This window comes from Giraffa tippelskirchi, chromosome 14 (genome assembly GCF_054371585.1).
Source record: "Giraffa tippelskirchi isolate mGirTip1 chromosome 14, T2T-mGirTip1v1.2.pri, whole genome shotgun sequence".
In the NCBI taxonomy this organism is placed as follows: domain Eukaryota; kingdom Metazoa; phylum Chordata; class Mammalia; order Artiodactyla; family Giraffidae; genus Giraffa; species Giraffa tippelskirchi.
Window position 1 is genome coordinate 26,399,868 of NC_137288.1, and position 27,720 is coordinate 26,427,587.

General features: G+C 37.4%; 1 long non-coding RNA gene across 1 annotated transcript in view; it reads left to right on the top strand.

Annotated features, from left to right (window-relative positions):
- LOC145534254 (uncharacterized) overlaps positions 1-27,720 on the top strand; it is a 101,136-nt gene that overhangs the window by 38,110 nt on the left and 35,306 nt on the right. The window contains exon 2 of the long non-coding RNA XR_014074386.1: positions 23,019-23,149. This is a non-coding gene — a long non-coding RNA (uncharacterized LOC145534254). The remainder of the gene's footprint in view (positions 1-23,018; positions 23,150-27,720) is intronic.

Consider the following 27,720-nt stretch of genomic DNA (forward strand, 5'->3'; position numbering starts at 1 on the left):
GTCATCTATGCACATGGAATACAGTCACTGTTCAGCTCAACACTGACACCATCTGCATGGACACAGGGATGAACCGCAGCAGCCAGTGGGCTGAACTCAGAGGCTTTGGCAGGTGGTCACTCATGAACCTGGTTGTTAACTCTTTACACTGTCTGATGGGCTGCCTAAAGGGACTGACCCTATGACTTGGACAATGGGAAGCTAAGGGGAGGATGATCATGAATAAACTCTTGTGGGGTCAGGATGTGCGGAAAGACATTTAGGTTCACCTGCAAGAGCCTGAGTTTCAAGTCCTGGCTCCTAAGGCATTGATGAAAGTGAAAGTCGCTCAGTCCAGTCGTTTCTGACTCTTCTTTGAGACCCATGGGTATAATCCATGGAATTCTCCAGGCCAGAATACTGGAGTGGGTAGCTTTTCCCTTCTCCAGGGAATCTTCCCAACCCAGGGATAGAACCTAGGTCTCCGGCATTGCAGGCAGATTCTTTACCAGCTGGGCCATAAGGGAAGCCCAAGAATACCGGAGTGGGTAGGCTGTCCCTTCTCCAGTGGACCTTCCGACCCCAGGAATAGAACTGGGGTCTCCTGCATTGCAGGCAGATTCTTTACCAACTGAGCTATCATGGAAGCCCACCCCTCTGGCAGTCAGGAAGCATGTGCCCTGACCCAGGTATGACCCCCAGCAACTGAGCCTTCAGGAGATCCAGCTGATGGACTGCAAAGAAAGAGCGGCCACTGCAGCTCCCAGGTGCAGTGGTACATAGTCAAGGGTGCCGGATTGCCCTTGAACTACAGTGCTCCATTAATGCAGTAATAGCATGTCCTGTGTGTTCTAAACAACCCAAGGCAGCTGCCAAAGGAGCCATTCACAGATTCGCAGGAGTTCCCAACCAGTGAGTGGCTGTTAAATCGATCATATTAGGCTCCCCTTTTTGACTGAAGGTTCTAAAGACGCCTTGATTTGTGTGGACTCCAAATCTGGTGTAACCCAAGCTTTCTCCTGTCATTGTGGCAACCACGCTGCCACCATTAGGGGATCAGGAGAGGCTGAGCACCATGTGTGAATACACTCATCAAATAGACAGTGATGGGGGTCACATTTCACAGGGCATGATATGCACAGCTGGGAAAAAACATCATCAGGTTGAGTGGCCCTTGTATCTCCTCTATAGCCCACATGCAGTAGTGTTAATAGAAAGGAAAAAAGGATATTAAAGCAACAGACACCCCACCTGTCAGTCATTCAAGTGTATTAGAGCCTGAGATAGTACCCAACTTAAGTGGTTTACTTCTTGGGAAAATTGTCTTCATCTGTAATATTTGTCATGAAATAAAAATTAGCTATCAGATAGGGCAATTCTAATTTTTTGTGTTTAAATATTTCCAACTAAGTATGGTAGCTTTTAAATGTTAAGTAGCATTATTTTGTGATAATATTTTCTTTAAAGCTTCCTATTAACAAATGTACATTTAAAGTCAAAATTCAGTTCAGTTCAGTTCAGTCGCTCAGTCGTGTCCGACTCTTTGCGACCCCATGAATTGCAGCATGCCAGACCTCTCTGTCCATCACCAACTCCCGGAGTCTACCCAAACCCATGTCCATCGAGTCGGTGATGCCATCCAACCATCTCATCCTCTGTCGTCCCCTTCTCCTCCCGCCCCCAATCCTACCCAGCATTAGGGTCTTTTCCAATGAGTCAACTCTTCGCATGAGGTGCCCAAAGTATTGGAGTTTCAGCTTCAACATCAGACCTTCCAATGAACACCCAGGATTGATCTCTTTTAGTCAAAATTATTTTACATTTTATCTGTGATGGCTATTTTCATGTGTCAAGTTGGCTAAGCTGTCAACGCCGCATTATTTAATCCAATATTAATCTCAGCTTTGGGTGGAGGTATTGTGTTCAGCTCAGTTCAGTTCAGTGCAGTTGCTCAGTCGTGTCTGACTCTTTGCAACCCCATGAATCACAGCACACCAGGCCTCCCTGTCCATCACCAACTCCCGGAGTCCACCCAAACCCATGTCCATCAATTTGGTGACACCATCCAGCCATCTCATCCTCTGTCGTCCCCTTCTCCTCCTGCCCCCAATCCCCCCAGCATCAGAGTCTTTTCCAATGAGTCAACTCTTCGCATCAGGTGGCCAAACTATTAGAGTTACAGCTTCAACATCAGTCCCTCCAATGAACACCCAGGACTGATCTCCTTTAGGATGGACTGGTTGGATCTCCTTGCAGTCCAAAGGACTCTCAAGAGTCTTCTCCAACACCAGAGTTCAGAAGCATCAGCTTTCTTTATAATCCAACTCTCACATCCATACATGACTACTGGAAAAACCATAACCTTTACTAGACGGACTTTTGTCAGCAAAGCAATGTCTCTGCTTTTAAATATGCTACCTAGGTTGGCCATAACCTTCCTTCCAAGGAGTAAGTGTCTTTTAATTTCATGGCTACAGTCACCATCTGCAGTGATTTTGGAGCCCCCCAAAATAAAGTCAGCCACTGTCTCCACTGTTTCCCCATCTATTTCCCATGAAGTGATGGGATGAGATGCCATGATCTTAGTTTTCTGAATGTTTAGCTTTAAGCCAACTTTTTCACTCTCCTCTTTCACTTTCATCAAGAGGCTTTTTAGTTCTTCTTCACTTTCTGCCATAAGGGTGGTGTCATCTTCATATCTGAGGTTATTGATATTTCTCCTGGCAATCTTGATTCCAGCTTGTGCTTCTTCCAGCCCAGCGTTTCTCATGATGTACTCGGCATATAAGTTAATAAGCAACGGTGACAATATACAGCCTTGACATACTCCTTTTCCTATTTGGAACCAGTCTGTTGTTTCATGTCCAGTTCTAACTGTTGCTTGCTGACCTGCATACAGGTTTCTAAAGAGGCAGGTCAGGTGGTCTGGTATTCCCATCTCTTTCAGAATTTTCCACAGTTTGTTGTGAACTACACAGTCAACAGCTTTGGCATAGTCAATAAAGCAGAAATAGATGTTTTTCTGGAACTCTCTAACTTTTTCGATGATCCAGTGGATGTTGGCAATTTGATCTCTGGTTCCTCTGCCTTTTCTAAAACCAGCTTGAACATCTGAAAGTTCACGGTTCATGTATGCTAAAGCCTGGCTTGTATAATTTTGAGCATTCCTTACTAGTGTGTGAGATGAGTGCAATTGTGCGGTAGTTTGAGCATTCTTTGGCATTGCCCTTCTTTGGGATTAGAATGAAAACTGACCTTTTCCTGTCTGTGGCCACTTTTGAGTTTTCCAGATTTGCTGGCTTATTCAGTGCAGCACTTCCACAGCGTCATCTTTCAGGATTTGAAAGAGTTCAACTGGAATTCCATCACCTTCACTAGCTTTGTTCGTAGTGATGCTTTCTAAGGCCCACTTGACTTCACATTCCAGAATGTCCAGCTCTAGGTGAGTGATCACACCATTGTGATTATCTGGGTCGTGAAGATCTTTTTTGTACAGTTCTTCTGTGTATTCTTGCCACCTCTTCTTAATATCTTCTGCTTCTGTTAGGTCCATACCATTTCTGTCCTTTATCGAGCCCGTTGTTGCATGAAATGTTCCCCTGGTATCTCTAATTTTCTTGAAGAGATCTCTAGTCTTTCCCATTCTGTTGTTTTCCTCTATTTCTTTGCATTGATTGCTGAGGAAGGCTTCCTTATCTCTCCTTGCTATTCTTTGGAACTCTGCATTCAAATGGGAATATCTTTCCTTTTCTCCTTTGCTTTTCACTTCTTTTCTTTTCACAGCTATTTGTAATGCCTTCTCAGACAGCCATTTTGCTTTTTTTCATTTGTTTTCCATGGGGATGGTCCTGATCCCTGTCTCCTGTACAATGTCACGAACCTCCGTCCATAGTTTATCGGGCACTCTGTCTATAAATTGACCTTAAGTAAAGAACACTGTCCTCCGTGATATGAATGAACCTCATCTAATCAGTTGAATGATTAAAAAGAATAAAACTGAAAGTTTCCGAAAGAGAAGAAATTCTACCTACAGACTGCAACCTCAGTTCCTCTGCAGGCCTGCTATATAGATTTCAGATTTACCAGCTCCAACAATCACATCAGTCGGTTCCTTAAAATAAACCTCTGAATACACACATACACACACATCTTGATTTTGTTTCCCTAGAGAACCCTGACTGATACAGTACTGGTACACATCATCTTCCTAGTGTATTTGTACTTAATAGTAGGACATGCTATTATTATTATATTTTTATCAAAAAAATTTTAAAACTTTTTGTTAACCTTATAACATAAAAAAGTGACTTATTGATTATTATGCTGGGTGTTGTTGTTGTTGTTTTTATTCCTGAGTGTTAATAAGTGTTAGGAGTTTAGAAACATGGAAACCGTTGAACAACGATAAGAAATGGAATGGAGCATCAGTTAATCAAAGCCAGTTAACAGTATGGTTGGAGGCTTTATGCTAATAGTTTTCTTGGCGATCCCCCAATACTGAGGAGGAACGGGTGGAAACCATCAGAGATGGGCTTTGCTCCTATTTCCGACTTCTGGTCTTCAGCTCTCTGGTTGACTCATTTTATGTATCAGGTCTCTATACACAGCTTCATTGGAACATAGAATCCCACTGCTAAAGTTTGATAAACATTGCCTTGCCAAATGAGTTGTCATGAGCTTAGATGGGAAGCATATGGATAACAGAAATAAGGACATGGATGTTTCATAGACACCTCTTCCTCCTTTTTTTGAAGAAAATGTCACAGAATTTGTCAAGTCTAAGTTTGGGAGATTTTTTTTTTTCCCCAGAGAAAGCAAACAGCTTTTATTTTAAATAGAAAAGTTTGCCCAAGTCACAGACTTTCTTCAGAGTTGTTTGGAAATACACAGGACCTTAAGGAGAATTTTCAAAGTTAATTTTACGAAAGGAAAATATAGTCATTAAGTGATATTAATAAACATAATATTAATCTTAATCGATATTTTCTTCCTTCTGTTGTACTAATGGTTTAAGAATCTCATAGAGTTAGGTTTATCCAGCCTTTGCTGCATTCTGCCTCTGTAGTTAAGATACTGTCAAGTTTTCCACTCTAATAAAATCTCTGTTTGGGGATTTATAATTTCATTTCACGTCTTCCCTATGGAATGACACTTCGTAGACAACCTTGCCTGGGAGATAGCTTCTTTAATTTTGAATTGAGAGGAATATGCCGAGTAGATTTTTCACTAATACTTGTATAGTTCCTCTTTTCCTTTAATAGAATATTATGTTTATTTTTTCATAATGAGCAAGTAATTTAATATTAGAACTGTTTATAAAATTTGAACTCAGAAACATGGCAAATATTTACTCAACCATTATCAAAATAACGCACACAGGGTTCGTTTTTTTTTTTTTTTAATACACTCAAGCCGTAAGTTTCTAAATAATTTAATGTGACCTTACATTCTTAGAGAATGGAGAAATTTCCCGAGGCTGAGACAGTTAAAGTCGCTTGGCATTTGTGCTATTTTTGGAGGTAATAAGCTATTCCCTCCTTTTCAGTGTCACAGACCCTAGTGTTTACACCGTATTGTAAAACCTGATGACAGACAGCACAGCACCGGCTGGCAATGTGACCTTTCTTTCCCTTATGATTCCATACAACGCAGGCACTTTCTTTTCACTCCATCTTTCTACACTTTTCCTCCTTATAGTCTTAGCTTTAGCTACTATAGATTAGAGAATTAAATGAGATTATACATGAGTCACAGCAAAGTGCAAATGAAAAGTAGTTAGTATTTATATTTTAGATAGCTGCTTAAATGGTTACCTTCCTCTCCTGATGCCTGAATTTTATTATTTGCTTTCTTAGGTAACCAGGTTAAGTGGGAAGAGCATAGGCTGTGACCATTGACAGTTCTGGACTTGAGTGTATGTTAAAACACCAGCCAGTAATGCATGATGGCAGAGGATTTGACCTCTTCGCATTTCAGTCCCCTCATCTGTACACCTGGGATGATAAAACCCACTTTTGATTGTATTTTATTTATTTACCTTTTTATTAGAATAGAATTGATTTACAGTGAGTGTTATGTTAATCACTGCTGTACAGCAAAGTGATTCAGTTATAGATACATTCTTTTTGAGTATATTTTTATGAGTGTTATAAAGTGTTGGCATCCAGTGGGCATCCGTGCATTGGAGTTGTAATAATAACTGTAAAGCTTAATTTTTAAGAAAAATGATATTGATGAAGACTAATTTTTATAATTTCATAATTTGCTAAGAGCTTATTGGCCTAAAAGGTTTCATTCATCACTGCTACTACTGCAGGATGGAGCAGGAACAGTCACCAAGGGTAACCTGGAATATGACCGAGTGAAAATCCACCTGTCCATAGTTCGCTTGCACGTGCTCAGGGCTTCCTGCAATGTACACAGTTTTCTGTCACTCTGTGGACAGCTCACTGTTGATTCCTGCATTCATCAGGGCCTGGACAGCTGCAGAAAGAAAGTGTTGTTTACCAATCCCATTATAAGAAACAAACAACAAAAAAAAAGCACTCTAGTTAAAAAGAAAAATTCCTGGAAAAAGAAGTTTCCCAAATGAACAAATAGCATGGAGTTGTGGGATATAATGTCTTTCATCAAAAAAAATAAAAGGAATTGTGGTTTCTCTGTCTAGCTTGAAGTATTAGGAAATTCACAGGCTTAACCTCAAATAGGCCTGTATTTAAATTTCATCTCTGTAATTGTTTATTTCCATTTCTCTATGTGAACAATTATATTGCAAAGGACTGATCTGACAAATACAGAAGGGATGAGAGTTTATGAGATTGATGGACAATCAGGCAAAGTTGCCTCAAATGCTAATTCTCTAAACTTGAGCCCAGTTGTATACACTTGCTGGATAAACTGTGCTCACATGCTGTGAGAATTAGTTTTCCCCATAACATCAATGCTTACTTTGTGAAACAGCAGGACAAGCTATTTCAGAGCATGTTCAGAGTCCATTACAAACAGTCTAAGTGGGATGAAATTTTAAAATAAAACCCTAAATTCTGATTGATTCTTTCCCAGAGCTTATAAACTTGAGAGTAATGCAGCTCAAATATCTGTCTGCATCCTGCTTTTAAAACCCTCAGGGCTCAGTGGCTTGTCTGCTCGCTTACCTGCCTAGGCTGAGTCAAGGAGGTATTACCCTGATGGACTGTAAGCAACCTTGCCTTTTTATCTCCGTAGGTATCAATGATGGGGCAGGATTCTTCTTAGGATAGTTTATTTTCTGAGACATATACATCAGCCGTTCCCCCCAAAAAGCATTGTTTTATATACCAGACACTTCTAAGTAACTAAAGAACAGTGAAATAGTTAACTCCACAATAATTAGCAATAAATCTGAAAACATTTTAGTTTACAAAGCAATATCCTTTTTTTATTTTGTTGTTCACCTGTAAAGGACAACAAAAAGATAAGCCAGGAAACTCATTAAAAAAACAGTTCATTGCTCCTAGAATATATATTCATATTAAGCAAAAGGAGGAGAAATAAGTTAATAATTATAAAATGAGTGTTTCCATGAAATTAAAGGGGGCTTCTCTGGTGGCTCAATAGTAAAGAATCTTCCTGCCAGTGCAGGAGACACAAGGTTGATGGCTGGATTGTGAAGATCTCCTGGAGTAGGAAGCGGCAGCCCACTGCAGTGTTCTTGCCTGGGAAACCCCACGGACAGCGGAGCCTAGTGGGCTATCATCCATGGGGTCTCAAAAGAGTCTGATGACTGAGCAACTAAACAATAGCAATAACCACCCAATGAAAACATTGTGTTAGATATGATGGAAAAATAGACTCCTTAAGTCTTTACCAGAAAAAGAAGCTTATAATCTAGTAATTACCCTCTTATAACAAATGTCATATCGGGTGTTATTTCTGTTTTGGAAAGAATGTAAATCATAATCTTAAAAGTGACACTGGTCACGTTCTACATCATTAAAATTGTATAGGAGCGGCTTCACCGTACACCTGACAGAAATTAGTTTTTCTTAAAATGAAGTCTTCTAAATAATTTTATCATAAATGTTTAAAACATAAGAACACTACATTCAAAACAAGCAATAAGATAAAGAACAGCCTTCAAACCCAAACACCTGGAGAGTTCATTATCTGCTTTGTGAATTCTCTCAACTGGATGTGCCTTTCATACAAAAGAGTTTATTAAGAGCAGGGTAAGCGAAAGGCTATTTTGCCAGTCAGGGAGAATTGTCAGCATCTCTGGGAAATATCTAGAGACTCTTGTTTTTGGCTGTGTTGTATCAGAAGGAGTTTTGTGGGTTGTCAATGCTCTCAATCAAATCACTCCTTCATTCATATGTAATATCAATAGCCTCAACTGCAGTGTTGTTTGGAAGTAATATGTCGATGTAGCATGATTGATAACAAATTGAAGGAAGCAGAAACTGATAATACCAGAAGTGCATTCAGTTGATTTTGCTTCCAATTGCTAGCGGTGGTGGTTGTATATTTGTGGAAAAGAGGCAGAGAAAGAGAAGAGAGCTCCATTTTCTATATATGTTTCTATAAATTTCTATAAACCATGGTAATACACTCAGAGTTCAGGATTTAAAAAAAAAAAAGAGAAAAAAGCAAACTAAACAAATTGACAGAATAGGCTAATTTACTACTCCTGATTTTTAAAATTATATATTCATATAAATGTATAATAATTGTAGCAGAATAAAGTGATAGTTACCATTAAACTTATAGTTAAAAATAAGGCAAACCCATTAAAATCAGAACGGTTAAACAGTTACCTGGTTTTATAATCATTAGGTAATAATATTTAAATGATAGCTCAATGCAATGAGATAAAAAGGCAGAAATGAAAGACTAACATGCTAGAAATGAGCAGATTAAATTATTTCCACATTCTGTGATTATACATAAAATATGCCACAAAATCAAGTAAAACACTATTCATGTTCTTTAAAAATTAGCGAAAATGAGAAACATAAAATCAGCACACATAAATAGATATAAGATAATTTTAAATAGAACAAAGGTCTTGGTGGCACGGTGATAAAAACTCTGTCTGCCAATGCAGGAGATGCAAGAGACATGGGTTCAATCCCTGGGTCAGGAAGATCTCCAGGAGAAGGAAATGGCAACCCATTCCAGTAATCTTGCCTGAAAAATTCTGTGGGCAGAGGAGTCTGACAGCCTACAGCCCATGGGGCCACGTAGAGTGAGACACAACTGAGTGGTGGAGCATGCAAATAAAACAAAGGGGCTATATGTATTGATAGCAGATGCTAGTGCTAGAGAAGGCATAATATGCTAGCCTTAAATTCTTATGCAGTGCACAATGTAGTATCTGTTTATATACACCCCAGTTATTAGAAGCACAAAAAGTCTGACTACTCTTACTCACAGTAGATTTTAATGCTTAATTTTTCTAGATTTGATAGAGCAAGCAGGTACCGTATAAATTAGATTTGGAGCAGAAGTCCTTAACATTGGCAAATAGACATAAAGGAATCCATGATTTTCTTTCAGAGGAACCAGGAGCTCCTTAATTTGTATGTCATATTTTACCTGTATGTTTTATGCATCTTCTACAGAAGGATATGGGCTTCCCTAATGGCTCAGCGGTAAAGAATCCACCTGCCAATGCTTGAGATGTGGGTTCAATCCCTGGTTTGGGAAGATCCTCTGGAAAAGGAAATGGCAACCCATTCCAATATTCTTGCCTGGGAAATTCCATGGACAGAAGAGTCTGGAGGGCTACAGTCCCTGGGGTAGCAAAGAATTGGACATGACTGAGCAACTAAACAAAAACGACAGAAGAATATCCATCACAATGTAATCTGAGATTCAAAAAATGTTACTTGGTATAAGATATCTAAATATCATCAAGGTTTTGGATATATATTTTTTCAAACCCTTAACTCTAAAAAGAAAATAAAATATTATGAACTGCTTGTGGATAATTTATAAGACTTTATGATGATACACCAAAATATAAAATTGAAAATAAGAAAACATTCTCATATGAAAGTATTTACCAGTTAAAAACAGTGAAAATAAAACACAATGGCAGCCCACTCCAGTATTCTTGCCTGGAGAATCCCAGGGACGGGGGAGCCCGGTGGGCTGCCGTCTATGGGGTCGCACAGAGTCGGACACGACTGAAGCAACTTAGCAGCAGCAGCAGCAGCACTAATACATGTGCATATGCTATTTGCAAATACAAGTAAGGTGAAATATGAAAGATGGATTTGAACAAAAGCACACAGTCTCCCTGGGAAACGGAAAAGGAGGTTTGAGTAAGTTGAGAGATAGAGCATGATCCTTCCAGTTTACACCAAATTAATCTTCTTTCAACTTAGTAGGTTCTTAGAAATCAAAATAATGAAACAGTGTTTGTTTAAAATAACAGTAGTAATTGCTATGCTATCAAGGGAAGAAGGCAAGGTAGATCATGCTTGCCATATATACCAGGATGAACAATCAGCAGGAAAATAGCAGAACTGTCAAAAATTACATTGAAACAGACATATAAGCTGTGATATTTTCAATTGTTCTGCAACAGTATAAAGCATATAATTTGCCTTAATAATGAAACAGAAAGCTAATTATATGAACTCTTCCCACAGATCATCTGATTGCTTCTTTGTGGAAGAAAGACTTGCACAGCCAGAAGGCTCCCAGTTACTAACATGTAATCCCACTGATAGAGTGAGGCAAAAATCAGTTAAAAAATAATAATAATTCAGAAATAATATGTATCAATAGCTAGCTATTAAAATCTTTTTTTGTCATCACTTTGAAGTGGTAAGATTCTGAGTGATTTTTATCTTCTTTTATCTTCTTTGTTTTGTTTCTGAATTATAAAGAAAGGAATTCTATTTGTTGGAATTAGGTGAAGATGAAATCTCTTCCATTATATAAAAATCTTTAAAGAGCATATATATAAAGAGCATAAATTATATTTAAATAAAATAAAATGGAAAAAGTTTGTAGACTTTAATTCATACAAGATGGAAAATTAAAAGACAATTTTAAAAATGAAAAGAAAAAAAATCAGAACCTCCCTGGCAGTCCAGTGCTTAAGACTGTGCTTCCAGTGCACGGGGTAAGGGTTCAGTCCCTGCTTGGAGAACTAAGGTCCTGCATGCCACAAAGTGCAGCCAAAAAAAGAAAAAAAAATCCAAAAATGATGAAAATAGTTAATGGACCCAAATAAAAATTGCTTACAAATATTCAAAATTAATGTATACAATATGCTTATGAAGAATTCATTGCCACTAGAAATCAAAGAATGAAACTTAAACCTTTTCATAGGGTCTCTGCTCAGATCCTTCTGCTGAGTTCCCCCGGATAAAATTTGATGTCCCTGTCACACCCTACAGGGCTTTATGTTATCTTTATGGGCATCCTCTTCACCTCACGATCTCCTGGGCCCCGTATGATGCTGTCCCCTTCCTCACTTTCATTACAGGAGCTTCCTTGCTCTTCTTTCTACTTTCCAAGCAATTCACATCTCAAGAGTCTCAGTACTTGCTATTTATTCTGCTTGGAGAACTCAGATCCCAGAAACTATGTGCATTCCTCTCTTCTCACTGCCTTCCAGTCATCGATCATTCTTTACATGTCACCTTATCAGAGAGGTTTTCTCTGAAATCTTTATAAAATAAATCTGATTGCATAATACTTGTAAATCATTGACCATATATATATGTGTGTGTGTGTATCCCCAAGGTTGCAAATTAAAAATTATAATAATGTACATTCTCAACTTTGTTTAAATAGAGATCAAAAACAAACATAAGTGCAAATATACATGAAACAGAAATCAGTTGAAAGAATTACACCAGATAATTATTCATTCACTCAGTCATGTCCAACTCTTTGCGACCCCATGGACTGCAGCATGCCAGGCTTCCTTGCCCTTCACTGTTTCCCGGAGTTTGCTCAAGCTCATGTCCATTGATTTGGTGATGCCATCCAACCATCTTATCCTCTGTCCCCCTCTTCTCCTCCTGCCTTCAATCTTTCCCAGCATCAGGGTCTTTTCCAATGAAACCAGCTCTTCGCATCATGTGGCCAAAATATTGGAACTTCAACATCAGTCCTTACAGTAAATACTCGGTGTTGATTTCCTTTAGGATGGAATGGTTGGATCTCCTTGCAGTCCAAGGGACTCTCAAGAGTCTTTTCCAACACTACAGTTCAAAAGTATCAATTCTTCGGCTCTTAGCCTTCTTCATGGTCCAACTCCCATATCCGTGCATGACTACTGGAAAAACCATAGCTTTGGCTGTACAGACCTTTGTTGGCAAAATGATGTCTCCGCTTTTTAATACACTGTCTAGGTTTGCCATAGTTTTTCTTCCAAGGAGCATCAGATAATATCATTAGAAATATTTACCAAATATTTTAGTTTTTCCTAACATATGGTGGAATCATATGACTTATCCCCTTGAAGGTAGGGATCCTGAGCCACTTGATTTGGCTGATCAAAGGTGAACCCTTTACTCCCCAAGGACTTGTAGCCAGAGTTGGTAATGAGCCTATATTCCATTGAGTCACTGTGGTTTGGGGGTTTATTTATACCTCAGCATTCTGGCTGACATGAACTTTTATAGATGGATATCTCTGGGTGGTATGAGTATGTGTGATTGCTCATTTTTTTGCCTCTATATTATTTTACATTTTGTAAAATTTATAAAATAGCCTAGGCATATTACCTTTTGCTCATTACTAAACTTACTTTAAAAAAGGACAGGGACTTCCCTGGTGGTTCAGTGGCTGAGACTCTGTGCTCCCAATGCAGGGGATCTGGGTTCAATCCCTGGTCAGGGAACTAGATCTCACATGCTACAACTAAGAGTTTGCAAACCACAACTAAAGATTCCCCATGTGGCAAGGAAGATTGAAGACCCCAGTGCCACAAGTAAGACCCAACACAGTCAAATAAATAAATGTTAAAAAAAAAGAAGATGGATCTAGAGAAATAAAGAGATTGAAACCTAGCACTAACTATGTGCGAAACCCTTCTTAATGTTGTCAGCTTCTCATGTATTTTTTTTTTTTTTAATTCGAGTTGATACTCCTGATTTTGGTCCCCAATTTCTATTTTTTTTTCCTCAATATTTTGCTAGTAGTAGTTAATCCTGATAAATCTAAGGAAATTCCAGTATTTGACATTGATGGAAAAACACAGTATATATTGAGTGTTTCACGTATATTTTGTAGTTTAATTCACAGATAACCCACTTAAGTTAAGCTCAATGCCTGTGTGCATTTTACTGATGTGTAAATGTAGGCATAGTAGGATAAGGCAATTTGTAACTAGTTACAAAGAGGAAAGTCTGGAATAACCACTGCATGGGGCACTTTAGATGGACTTTATTTCCTGCTACTTTCTGCCTCTTGTTGTTACTGTGTTTTTGTCCCTGTCAGAGCCAGCTATCTGACTAATAGCATGTAGATTGTAAAAGACTAAATGTAAGGACCCGGTATGTATGCCATAGATCTGGAAAGGCTTGATTTCCCAGGAGTGTGAAATTATGTAAAGTATAGTAACAGGGACCTGGCTGCTACTGATTATTCTCTTAATACATATTAAATCTAATTGCTATCTAAGTCAGAATCCTTCTCATCTTTCCCTATGCCCATTAAAATGAAGCTATGACTCTAGGATAGCCTTATTAAAAGGATTGACAATAAAATATTAAGTCAAAAAAGAAATAATGTGATCTTAATTAAAGTGGTTATTTCTATTCTACTCCTATGCAGATAATTCAGGAGGGAACAAGTGCCAAGACCCAGCTTGGGGGTCAATAGAAATCTGAGAATCTCATTTAAATGGTCTGAGGAACATTTACATAATCACTAGTTTTCTTTCTTTTAAAATACTATTAATTTTTAATAATCTCAATGAATATATTGTTGAATAGTCCTTTTTAAGCAAATATAGAATTAGAAGCCAAAAGTTACATGGATGTAGTTGTATGCATACACATAATATTCACTCCTTCTAGGTAATTATGTTTTCTTAAATAGCCTTTTCTAATTACAGCATTCACACATGTTCGGGTTTTGAGATATAATCTCTACCAAAAGGTAATACAGTTTCCCTGCAGTGATTGCTTAAATAATAACAATAATTTACATATTTTAGAATAGCTTTAGATTTAGAGAAAAAAATATGAAAAATAGTACACAGAGTTCCCATATAATCCACACCCTGTTTTCCTTATTGTTAAACGCTTATTGTGGGAATGGGTCATTTGTCACAAAAAATGAACCAATACTGATGTTAGACCATTGGGGGACCTTTTCTACTTGGCTCCTTTTTCCCTTTGAAATCCCTTTCATTGTGTTTGTTTACTAGCAGTTTCTTACTTTCTGGCACTATAAGATACTACAAGATATTCTAGGCTCATGTCTCCAGCAAGCCTGAATTCCTTTCAATTAAGGATGGTAATAGAAACCAAGATTGCGGCTACACGTGCTCATTATCATTGGTGGTCATTTAGTTTAGGCCGTCTAAGCATGGAGATCAAACACAGGAGATCAAACCAGTCAATCCTAAAGAAAATCAACCCTGAATATTCATTGGAAGAACTGATGCTGAAGCTGTAATACTTTGGCAACCTGATGTAAAGAGCTGACTCATTGGAAAAGACCCTGATGCTGGGAAAGATTGAGGGCAGGAGAAAAAGGGGGCGACAGAAGATGCGATGGTTGGATGGCATCATCAACTCAATGAACATGAGTTGGAGCAAACTGCAGGGCAGGAAAGCTTGGCATACTGCAGCACATCAGGTCGCAAAGAGTCGGACGTGACTTGGCAACAGAACAACAACGAAAGCAGGGAGATCGAGGAAATACAGGTGTGTACACAACCTATGTATGTACACATATCTATAAATATCTCTATGTGTAGCCTTTAGTTTCTATATTAAGCTAAGCATGAGTTCACACTAATGTCTCCAACTGGAACCCATTACCACATGGACCTGTTCGTTTTCATTGGTTGTTTCTTTCACTAATATGACCCTTGGTAACTGTACATGCACATCTCCATCTATGAGGGTGAGTTCTCCAACTTTGTTGTTCTACTTCAGTATTGTGTTGAACATTCTATATTGTTTCCATTTTCATATGAACTTTAGAGCCTGTACAAATAGTTTATTGGTACCTTCATTGTTAGTACATGGAATCTACACATCAGATAGGTAAATGAAATGAACTGCAGGTCACTCAGTCGTGTCCCACTCTTTGTGACCCCGTGGACTATATAGTCCATGGAATTCTCCAGGCCAGAATACTGAAGTGGGGAGCCTTTCCCTTCTCCAGGGGATCTTCCCAACCCAGGAACTGAACTGGGGTCTTCTGCATTGCAGGCAGATTCTTTACCACCTGAGATATCAGGGAAGCCCAAATAGGTAAATATTGACGCAATAGCAATATATTCCAGTGCATGAGAATGGAAAAACTCTGTATTTAAATAAAACTCTGCATTTATTTATTTAGGTCCTCTTTGATTTGTTTCATCAATGTTTTGTAGATTTTTACCCACAAGATTTTCCCTAATTATTTTTCTCCTTTTGGTGCAATTGTTAATTGTATATTTTAATTTCAAATTCCAGTTGTTCATGACTGGTATACAGAAAAACTATTAATAAATATTATATATCTTTTATTCTGCATACTTGCTATAATCACATATTAGTTACAGGAATTTTGTAGATTATCTGGGATTTCCTATATAGATAATAATTTCATATGCAAATAAAATACATCCATGTCTTCCTTTCAAATCCAAAGTTTTTTTTTTAGTGTTTTTTTTGTCTTAATTGCTGTAGGTAGGGCTTCAGAGTAATATTAAATAGATGTGGAGAGAGATGATATTCAGATGATATTCTGAATTTTTTTTTTTTGGTGAGAGTAAGGGGGTTAATCTGACTATAGATATATTAATTTTACTGGTCTTTTCAAACAACCAACCTAAAAAATATATATTTTTATTTTCCTGGCTTCAATTTTATTGATTTTCACTCCAATTTTGTTGTTTCTTTTATTCTACTTGATTTATGCTTAAATTGTTCTTATTTCTCTAGTTTCTTTAGGTGATTGCTTGATTATTGATTTTATATCTTTTCTAATGTATGTATTTAATGCTATAAGATTTCCCCCAAGCATTACTTTCACTGCATTCCACAGATTTTTATGTTTTACTTCTGTTTTCATTTAGTTCATAGTTTTTTTTTTAATTTTTCTTGAGACATTTTCATTGATTCATATGTCTCTTAAAATTATTTTGTTTAATTTCCTAATATTTGAAGATTTTTCAACTGTCTTTTTGTTATTGATTTCTAGTTTAATTCCCCTGTTGTATGTCTTTGTGAATGTTCTATGTAGGCTAGAGAAAAATGTATTCTTTTGTTGTTAGTTAGAATTAAATTATTTTAATTTATAGTATCAAGCTATCTGTACTTTACTGATTTTTAGCCCCCACTATTTATTTATTAAGAAAGGGACATTAAGGCTCAATTATAATAGCACTTTTTTCTGCTTCTCTTTTCAGTTCTACACATTTTGGTCTCAGATATTTTTACACTCCCTTGCTGGCTGTGTAAATGATAATGTTCTTGTTCTGATGTCTTCATTGTCTGAAAATAATGTGGCTCTTTATACAGCATAGAATTGGGTATTGTTTATTTATCCACTTTTTATAGTCTGTCTTTTTATATGCATATCATGAAATTCATAATGTAATTATTGATATATTTGGATTAATGACTACCACGTTTGTAACTCTATTCATTGCATTTGCATTTGGTTTTCCATCTTAATCCTACTTTTTTTCTTAATTCTTTGGTTTCATTTGTTCATTTGTATGCTTTCCCTTTATCAGCAGTGTATAAAGTATAGTTTAAAAAATTTAGTTGTTTCCCTATAGTTTACAATATATATATATTTTAACTAATTTAAGTCTACCTTGAAAAAATACTGTATCACTTCTCAAATAGTCCATAAACCTTACAATAAAGAATCCCCAATTGCCCCATCTTCCTTCCCATCACTTTTTTTATTGTTGCCATCCATTTCAGTTATCCACACAATGTAATAATCATCCATATATCATTATTATTACTGACTACAGAAAAGTAAGGATTATATAAATAAATGTTATATCAATTCAAAATAAGAAAAGTAAAATGTCTTATTTCCATTCATTCATGCCTTCTCTAACTCCTATTTTCTTTGTGTAGATTAAAGTTTCTGACATATATCATCTGCCTAACAAACTTTAAAATCCTTTCTTGCAAGGCAGATGTGCTGGTGATGAAAGTACTCAGTTTCTATCCGCTTGAGATAGTATTTCTCTCTCATTTTTGAGGGAAAATTTGAATGGATATAGAATTCTAAGTTGGCATGTTTTTTCTCTAGGCACTTCATATAGCTGGCATGACTTTCTTCCTTGCATGGTTCCTCATGAGAAGTCTACTGTAGTTTTAGAGATGTTTCTCTCCAGGTAAGCTGTACTACTTCTCAGGCTCAGAGACAGTGGTACAAAGTTGGAGAAGGACAGAACATCCCTTTTCTTGTTTTCACAGCACACACCAGGGCTTCCCTATGTAATTGCTTCTTTGACAGGTGGTTATTTAATTCCTGCTCTCTTCCTGTCACTTTTGTGAAACTTTTAGTGTAAATAGTACAAAGACTTTTTTTTTTAATTTTAATCAATGCTGTTATTTCCATTATAGTGATATAGAATCCACAGATTTTTGAGGCACATAGTTGTCAGCATACCACTTTAGTGATTCTAACCTAAATAAAATAAATTCCTATGATTTTTAGCAATCAAAGGACATTTCATTTAAAAGCAGCTGAATGTTTAACAGCACAGAGGCAAACAGCCTGGATGAAACATTATTGTGTCACTTACTCATGTGATTCTGGACCAGTTAATGACTCCCTGTGTGACTACTTCCTCATCCATAAATGAGGATAATAATGATGTTTGTTGCCTCAAAGGGTGGTTGTAAGGATTAAAAGAATTGACAAAGTAGCAAACACTTAGAACAGTGTTGGACTATGGTATGGACTATATACATAAATGTTATTACTTAGACACTGAGCATAATTTATTATCCCTAGTATAATTTTTCATCTTTTTCATCTTCGTAAGTAAGAGTTTAATTAGGGGAGTATGATTTACAGTGAATAAGAAACACTGTTTTTTTCAGCTTTCTATGTATACTCTTCATCAGACATGTTCAGTTCAGTCGCTCAGTCGTGTCCGACTCTGCGACCCCATGAAACGCATCACGCCAGGCCTCCCTGTCCATCACCAATCCCGGAGTTTACCCAAACCCATGTCCATTGAGTCAGTGATGCCATCCAACCATCTCATCCTCTGTCGTCCCCTTCTCCTCCTGCTCCCAATCCTTCCCAGAATTAGGGTCTTTTCCAATGAGTCAACTCTTCGCATGAGGTGGCCAAAGTATTGGAGTTTCAGCTTCAACATCAGTCCTTCCAGTGAACACCCAGGACTGATCTCCTTTAGGAAGGACTGGTTGGATCTCCTTGCAGTCCAAGGGACTCTCAAGACTCTTCTCCAATACTGCAGTTCAAAAGCATCAATTCTTCGGTGCTCAGCTTTCTTCACAGTCCAACTCTCACATCCATACATGACCATGGGAAAAACCATAGCATTGACTAGATGGACCTTTGTTGGTAAAGTAATGTCTCTGCTTTTAAATATGCTATCTAGGTTGGTCATAACTTCGTTTCCAAGGAGTAAGCGTCTTTTAATTTCATGGCTGCAATCACCATCAGCAATGATTTTGGAGCCCAAAAATATAAAGTCAGCCACTGTTTCCACTGTTTCCCCATCTATTTCCCATGAAGTGATGGGACCAGATGCCATGATCTTAGTTTTCTGAACGTTGAGCTTTAAACTAACTTTTTCACTCTCCTCTTTCACTTTAATCAAGAGGCTCTTTAGTTCTTCTTCACTTTCTGCCATAAGGGTGGTATCATCTGCGTATCTGAGGTTATTGATATTTCTCCCTGCAATCTTGATTCCAGCTTGTGCTTCTTCCAGCCCAGCGTTTCTCATGATGTACTCTGCATATAAGTTAAATAAGCAGGGTGACAATATACAGCCTTGACGTACTGCTTTTCCTATTTGGAACCAGTCTATTATTCCATGTCCAGTTCTAACTGTTGCTTCCTGACCTGCATACAGGTTTCTCAAGAGGCAGGTCAGATGGTATGGTATCCCATCTCTTTCAGAATTTTCCACAGTTTATTGTGATCCACACAGTCAAAGGCTTTGGCATAGTCAATAGAGCAGAAATAGATGTTTTTCTGGAACTCTCTTGCTTTTTTGATGATCCAGCGGATGTTGGCAATTTGATCTCTGGTTCCTCTGCCTTTTCTAAAACGAGCTTGAACATCTGGAAATACACAGTTCATGTATGCTGAAGCCTGGCTTGTACAATTTTGAGCAATACTTTACTAGTGTGTGAGATGAGTTCAATTGTGTGGTAGTTTGAGCATTCTTTGGCATTGCCTTTCTTTGGGATTGGAATGAAAACTGACCTCTTCCAGTCCTGTGGCCACTTTTGAGTTTTCCAGATTTGCTGGCATATTGAGTGCAGACTTTCACAGCATCATCTTTGAAGCTTTGAAATAACTCAACTGGAATTCCATCACCTCCACTAGCTTTGTTCGTAGTGATGCTTTCTAAGGCCCACTTGAGTTCACATTCCAGGATGTCTGGCTGTAGGTGAGTGATCACACCATCGTGATCATCTGGGTCGTGAAGATCTTTTTTGTACAGTTCTTCTGTGTATTCTTGCCACCTCTTCTTAATATCTTCTGCTTTTGTTAGGTCCATACCCTTTCTGTCCTTTATCGAGCCCATCTTTGCATGAAATGTTCCCTTGGTATCTCTAATTTTCTTGAAGAGATCTCTGGTCTTTCCCAATGTGTTGTTTTCCTCTATTTCTTTGCACTGATTGCTGAGAAAGGCTTTCTCATCTCTCCTTGCTATTCTTTGGAACTCTTCATTCAGATGGGAATATCTTTCCTTTTCTCCTTTACTTTTTGCTTCTCTTCTTTTCCCAGCTATTTGTAAGGCCTCCTCAGACAGCCATTTTGCTTTTTTGCATTTCTTTTCCATGGGGATGGTCTTGATCCCTGTCTCCTGTACAATGTCACGAACCTCCGTCCATAGTTCATCAGGCACTCTGTCTATCCGATCTAGTCCCTTAAATCTATTTCTCACTTCCACTGTATAATCATAAGGGATTTGATTTAGGTCATACCTGAATGGTCTAGTGGTTTTCCCTACTTTCTTCAATTTAAGTCTGAATTTGGCAATCAGGAGTTCATGATCTGAGTCACAGTCTGCTCCTGGTCTTGTTTTTGCTGACTGTATAGAGCTTCTCCAGCTTTGGCTGCAAAGAACATAATCAATCTGATTTTGGTGTTGAACATCTGGAGATGTCCATGTGTAGAGTCTTTTCTTGTGTTGTTGGAAGAGGGTGTTTGCTACGACCAGTGCGTTCTCTTGGCAAAACTCTATTAGCCTTTGCCCTGCTTCATTCTGTACTCCAAGGCCAAATTTGCCTGTTGCGCCAGGTGTTTCCTGACTTCCTACTTTTGCATTACAGTCCCCTATAATGAAAAGGACATCTTTTTGGGGTGTTAGTTCTAAAAGGTCTTGTAGGTCTTCATAGAACTGTTCAAGTTCACCTTCTTCAGCGTTACTGGTCGGGGCATAGACTTGGATCACCGTGATATTGAATGGTTTGCCTTGGAAACGAACAGAGATCATTCTGTCATTTTTGAGATTGCATCCAAGGACTGCATTTCAGACTCTTTTGTTGACCATGATGGCTACTCCATTTCTTCTAAGGGATTCCTGCCCACAGTAGTAGATATAATGGCCATCTGAGTTAAATCCACCCTTTCCAGTCCATCTTAGTTCGCTGATTCCTAGAATGTCGACATTCACTCTTGCCATCTCCTGTTTGACCACTTCCAATTTGCCTTGACTCATGGACCTAACATTCCAGGTTTCTATGCAATATTGCTCTTTACAGCATCGGACTTTGCTTCTATCACCAGTCACATCCACAACTGTGTATATTTTTTGCTTTGGCTCCATCCCATCATTCTTTCTGGAGTTATTTCTCCACTGATCTCCAGTAGCATATTGGGCACCTACCGACCTAGGGAGTTCATCTTTCAGTGTCCTATCTTTTCACTTTTTCATACTGTTCATGGGGTTCGCAAGGCAAGAATACTGAAGTGGTTTGCCATGCCCTTCTCCAGTGGACCACATTCTGTCAGACCTCTCCACCATGACCCACCCGTCCTGGGTGGCCCCACACAGCATGGCTTAGTTTCATTGAGACATGAGAGAACCTAAATGGAGTTTGAAGAATAATAATAAGGTTTCATTCTTATGATGTCTGTGACCCAAAGTCCTCTTATCAAAAAATTAAACTTCTTATTGATATTGTGTTAGAGTAAAAGAATAGGAGTTTATTCCAGAATATCAGAGAATGATACAAATTATGGCCTGAATTCTGATCTTTTGCCCTGTTCAAGAGATTAAGATACACTTGAAGACTTACATGTTCACATATACTGAAAGTTGGCCCACAAAAAGCAAGAAAAACTGCGTATGATTATAAAGGATCCATCATATAAACTATAAATACTTCTTTAGCTTCTGAAGGCTCCTTTTGGGGTTTTGTCTTTTTGGTTTCACATGATTGCTTCCGTACCATTAGCAGTGAGTCCATTCGAATAAAAATAAAAAGTAGCACTTAAAAATCCTCTTTGGCACTTCAAAAGGCCATATATTAGAGAACTAATTGGTGTAGCTTTTACAACTTTCACATTGATTTTTTTTCCCCCATTGATTTTTTTCCCCCTCCTTTGAGCAGTCTTTTCATCCTGCTACTACTGTGAATTCTTCTTCTTAGTTCTTGGGGAGTAGATTATATGCAAGAAAAGATAGTCAGTGAAAGTGACAGGATTCCCAAGAACTTTTTTGTTCTTCTGTGCTGCTATATTTTAATTTCAGATAAGTAGAACTAGTTGAGAGTATACTGATTGGACTATGTCAAAAATCTTTCTACTGCAGAGTCTCCATGAAAAGGAGATTCTCTGGCAATTCTGCCTGGGAACACTGAATTTGTGTTTTACAGAGAGGGTCTCCCATCTTAAAAAAAAAAAAAAGAGAGAGAGGAATGACAAGATTTACTTTTGAAAGCTAATTTCCTTCTACACATAGGGTCATGAGCTAAATGAGAAATACGCTCAGTTGCTAGATCATGTCTAACTCTTTGTGACACCTTGGGCTGTACCCCACCTCTCTAGGGAATCTTCTTGGATCAGGGATCAAACTCTAATCTCCTGCACTGGCAAGTGGGTTCTTTCCACTGAGCAATCCAGGAAGCCCCATCTAGTTCTGTACTTTTATGGAAGTGTTTTCTACTGCAACCCTGCCTTTATCCCAACATATGATTCATGAATTTGACTTTGCATAAAGTTTTCCTATTTATCACACCCTCACCTCATCTAGAATCACAATCTTTCCTTTGGAAAAATCACAGAATTCAGTTACATGTTGTTATTAGAGTCATTTAAAATTTTGATGGCCCCAGTGTAATTGCGTTGAGATTTAATGAAAAAAGATATTTTTTATTAGGTGAGAAGATTGGCCCCTGGATGGTAGTCCTTATAAGCATAAATTCATGTTTTTGCTTTTCCATGTATTTCAAAGAAAAGTTTAACAAATTCTCTGAAAAGTATAATATCCATAATTTAAATGAGGAAATCTTCTGGCCAACCCGAGGTCAAAAAGTATCTCCTAATTATTATTATTATTATTTTCAATGTCTACTCTAGTATCATGCTGTCAGAACGGACTGGCAAAGCTAATAAAGATCCGTAGTTTAAGTCTTTAAAAACAGGACTCAGCAAGCTTTCTGACAGAAGGTATTATATTGATATTGCAGTTTCACTAATCAGCTTGAAACATCTCTCAAATGGAAGGAAAACAAGATATCCTTGCAAGTAAAATTCACTATCTAATCTCAGAGGGAATCAGTTAATCTCTGTCTTTCCATTTGCACTACTTCATAAACAGGTGAGCAGTATGGCTTATTCCAGAGCATTGGAAGTGTTATATGTCTCTTAAAATATTTGGGGATTATTATATCTAATTTTATAGAGAATAATGTTATTTTAAGTGGAAGTTTTTTGTTTCAAAAGGGAAACAATAATATTGCCACACTATTTGAGGGCTGTTAATTAAAATGTGATTATCTCAGAAGGGATAAGTTCGTTTTTGTACTCTGACAAAAATATGCTACTCCACTGTATTACATATGTAAAACATATTGCAGAAGGTATACTTTACCTACAGGCTTCTCTAGTGGCTCACTGATAAAGAATCTGCCTGCTAATGAAGGAGACATGGGTTTGACTCCTGTGTTGGGTAGATCCCCTGGAGAAGGGAATGGCAACCCACTCCAGTATTCTTGCCTGGGAAATCCCATGGACAGAGGAGCCTGTCCGGCAACAGTCCATGGGGTCACAAAGAGTCGGACATGACTTAGCAACTGAACAACAGCAATACTTTACCTACATGAAAGTATTTTAAGACATTCTTTTGATGATCACAGTAGCAGTTTGTGTTAATTCTATAAGGTTTGTACAATACAGACAGGCATGCAGGCAAAACCGAGATCAGCTGTGATTCCAGCATGCCGCCATTTAATAGTTCATTATAGTTCAAACTTTCTCCGCTTCTCCAAAGATAATTATATAAATACGTATACTTGGTGCTACATATTTAAGACTTATTTTACTTATTAATTTGTACACTGCTGGTCTTCTTTAGTAAGGGACGTAGATGTTTTCCCAAGATATTAAATATTCTTTTACAATATATTCTTCAGTATTTTGTTGCTTACTATTTCCAGTTTCACCAATCTTTGGGGATACTTTCAAAGTATTGTTGTTTTACTTATAGGCAAACAAAATGTTCATTACAAATTTTAATGTACTCATAAAATGATTCCCTGAGGGATCTCCAAAAAATGAATTTTTGGTTGTTTTTATGTTTGAATATTATTCAAAATACCTTAAATAATTAAAATGAATCAAGCTGTTTTATTTTAAATATTTGCTTGAATTAGTCATTAAGTCAGTCTGGATATGGCTTAAAACATTAATGACACATGTACACCCATGGCCGATTCATGTCAATGTATGGCAAAAACCATCACAATATTGTAAAGTAATTATCTTCCCATTAAAATAAATAATGAGAAACTCTGGGCTGCATGAAGCACAAGCTGGAATTAAGATTTCCAGGAGAAATATCAATAACCTCAGATATGTAGATGACACCACCCTTATGGCAGAAAGTGAAGAAGAACTAAAAAGCCTCTTGATGAAAGTGAAAGTGAAGAGTGAAAATGTTGGCTTAAAGCTCAACATTCAGAAAACAAAGATTGTGCCATCTGGTCCCATCACTTCATGGCAAATAGATGGGGAAACAGTGGAAACAGTGACAGACTTTATTTTTGGGGGCTCCAAAATCACTGCAGATGGTGACTGCAGCCATGAAATTAAAAGATGCTTACTCCTTGGAAGGAAAGTTATGACCAACCTAGACAACATATTATAAAGCAGAGACATGACTTTGCCAACAAAGGTCTGTCTAGTCAAGGCTATGGTTTTTCCAGTAGTCATGTATGGATGTGAGAGTTGGACTCGAAAGAAAACTGAATGCCAAAGAATTGATGCTTTGGAATTGTGGTGTTGGAGAAGACTCTTGAGAGTCCCTTGGACTGCAAGGAGATCCAACCAGTCCATCCTAAAGGAGATCAGTCCTGAGTGTTCATTGAAAGGATTGATATTGAAGCTGAAACTCCAATACTTTGGCCACCTGATGTGAAGAGCTGACTCATTTGAAAAGACCCTGATGCTGGGAAAGATTGAGGGCAGGAGGAGAAGGGGATGACAGAGGATGAGATGGTTGGATGGCATCACTGACTCGATGGACATGGGTTTGGGTAGACTCTGGGAGTTGGTGATGGACAGGGAGGCCTGGCGTACTGCAGTCCATGGGGTCACAAATAGTTAGACACGACTGAGCTACTGAACTGAACTGAAAATAAATAAATTTTTAAAAAAATTATTTGCTTTTGAAATAGAAAATACCCGGAATAAAATCTTGATTTCAGGAACTATTATATCAAAAGAAACATCTAGAAAACTATAGTTTTATTCTAATATCTGTGCTCTTGCATGTCATGATATGAATATGGGAAAAATAATTATAGTTTCATTTCCACCAGGAAACAAGCACAGAGGAAAAAAAGAAGCTAGAATCTAGAGATAATGTCCTGTCCACTTCTTTGGTTTAAATGTAGAAGATTCCATTTTTTGTAGAGTCTTCAACAAGCACATTTTGAGAATTCTGCTCAGATGATTTATTTCTTCAGAGGGAAGTTTCATTTTGTACAACAAGAAACCCCAAAAGAATCAAGTCCTCTTAAAGGGAAAATAGTACACAGAACATTTTGGAAGGGAGGGGATCTTTGCTTATGCCTGATAGAGAAGAAATCGCTTTTCATTTAAAAAATAGGTCTTTCTTGGGGAGTTCTGTTCTTCTTTCTGCTAAATAAAACAGCTTGAATTTCTGATGAGAGCTCTTTAGAGTATATTTCTCTTCTGCTGACACTGAGATTCATGGGAATACTTGCCATTAACACAAATGAGAGCTAAACACATCAATTGCTTCATGTGAAGATTAAAATGCTCCTCTTCATTTGAACCCAGTACATTATTGGTAATTACATTATGTGTCAATAATAATTACTCTTACTCTGTTTAACACTGCTGCTTAGAAACAAGCATCTTATTGCACCACAAGGATTATTAAAAAAAGAAAAAACATGGAGATACTTTATTTCAGAGTTTTACAGGGCTCAGCCTGAACACAGGAAAATTTGTTAAAATTGTATCTATTGCCAACAGACACAAAATAGAATAAAATATTTAACACATTTATATAGAATGCTGGATTTACAAAATTTAGTTTTTCCAGATGAGATTCTCTTCTAATATGTGCCAAAACCAATTTGAAGATGATAAAAAGATATCTTAAAATATGGTATATTTGAATACTGACTTCTCTAATAAGGCCAGTAAAGCTTGTTCATGTTGTTTTATTTTTTAAATAATAATCATATTGTTTACTTAACAGTAAGTGAATGCAACTATAATTTTTTCTAAATATTCCAAATATTCTACTTTTTAAACTATTACAGAATATTCTTAAATTTATTATATATATCTTATTTTACTTTATAGAATTGAAACATCTTTCTAGACATTTTTGAAGATATTTTATTATTTATCATGCCATAATGCATATAATGTAAAAATTCAAGTAAAATAAACTTACCAAAGTTTTTTCCAAAATGCTTTTCAAACTCCTTTGACAGTCATTGTAGTTTGTCTTTTACTTTAAAATATACTGTACCATCAAGAGCGTTGCTGATCTAGAATTTCTTAAAAGAATGTTCCACTATTATATCTGGTATTTTCTTCTAACCCATTGACACACATTTTGAAAATTTTGATGCTGGTACCTTCTCACTCTTGTGAAAATGCTCAATAGGACATTTTCTATACAATGAAAAAAGTGAAAGTGAAAGTCACTCATTCCTGTCCACCTCTTTGCGAACCCACGGACTATACAGTCCATGGAATTCTCCAGGCCAGAATACTGGCGTGGTAGCCATTCCCTTCTCCAGGGGTTCTTCCCAACCTAGGGATTGAACCCAAGTCTCCTGCATTACAGATGGATTCTTTATCAGCTGAGCCACAAGGGAAGCCCAAGAATAATGGAGTAGGTAGCCTATCCCTTCTCCAGGAGATCTTCCCAATGCAGGAATCCAACCGTGGTCTCCTGCATGGCAGGCGGATTCTTTACCAACTGAGCTATCAGGGAAGCCCCAATAGTTTTAGACAACTTCTAGGCACTGTGACTCCTCATTTGCTCTGCAATTGCTTGTTAATTGAAATATCGAGGAGTTGGCACTACCTATTGATACCATAAGGAATAAACAGCTAATTTCCCTCATCTGAGAAAATTGTAAACCATATCACCTGAACAACAGCGACTGTAAGATGCTACTAATTGTAAAATTTATTTTAATCAAGAAATGTTAAAATGCACATGCATATCCTTTAACAATAAAATGGGAAATGCATATTGTGGTATATTCATACAAGAGGTGCGTTAATAACAATGAATGTGCACAGTAAGCTTGTTTCAGAAACATTATGTGTTTTCATAAATGTGAATCTGGTCTCATAAAATATTGTTGAGTGAAAGAAACCAAAAATTCATGAATATATCCTGTGTTATTCCACTTCTATAAAGAACACCATTCCATGTTCGATGCATGTGACAAGGGCTCAGGGCCGGGGCAATGGGATGATCCAGAAGGATGGGATGGGGAGGGAGGTGGGTGGGGGGTCCAGGAAGGGGAACACATGTAAACCCATGGCTGATTCATGTCAATGTATGGCAAAAACTATTACAATATTGTAAAGTAATTAGCCCCCAACTAAAATAAATAAATTTATTAAAAAAAAAAGAAAAAAAAAAAAGAAAAGGAATTTGAGGAAAAATAA